This window comes from Piliocolobus tephrosceles, chromosome 7, assembly GCF_002776525.5.
Source record: "Piliocolobus tephrosceles isolate RC106 chromosome 7, ASM277652v3, whole genome shotgun sequence".
NCBI classification, from domain to species: domain Eukaryota; kingdom Metazoa; phylum Chordata; class Mammalia; order Primates; family Cercopithecidae; genus Piliocolobus; species Piliocolobus tephrosceles.
This window is the reverse complement of record NC_045440.1, coordinates 126,228,610-126,229,402: the sequence shown is the minus strand read 5'-3', so window position 1 is coordinate 126,229,402 and position 793 is coordinate 126,228,610.

Here is a 793-nt window from a genome sequence, read left to right as displayed (position 1 = left end):
TTTAGTCATTACACTGCTTAAGGCAGGACCTATAAAGGACACACAGAAAGAGGCAAACTAAATTATTAAGAGAAACCTACATTTGAGCCTGAGCTCAAAGGAGGTGGACTCCAGCATGGAGAGACCAAAGCTTTAAGAAGAAATAAGTACATGCTATGAATTCATGAAGGGCATAGAAAAGATGCCTGTAAATAAACTTATTCACCAAATTTCAATAGAATCAAATAAGAGGGGCACCCATGGGGTTTCAAAAGGGTCAAAATTGTACAAATATTAAGTGCATGTGGCTTCAAACAATGGCAGCAAACATGAAACTTAAACTAATTTTTACGTTTTAGAGACACAATCTTGGACTTAATAAAATGAGCTTTAAAAGGTCAATTGGTAACAATTGAGGACAATGGGTAAAATTTACAGGTAAGTCACATATTAAATGGTACCATTTAACCAAATAAATGTTAGCTTTCTTAGGTATGACAGGGGTATTGTGGTTATTTGGGAGAATGTCCGTATTCATTCAAGATGCACAGTGAAATGTTGGGGAAAACATGGCTGGATTTTGTAGCTTACTTTCAAATGAATTAGAAAAAAAGATCTATAAATATATAAGGGAGAATGACAGAGCAATTGTAGCACAATACAGCCATGTGCTGCATAATGACATTTCAGTCAACAATGGATTGCATATCTCGACGGTGGTCTCATAAGATTATAATGGAGCTGAAAAGTTTCTATTGTCCAGTATTTACTATACTATACTATACTATACTATACTATACTATACTATACTATA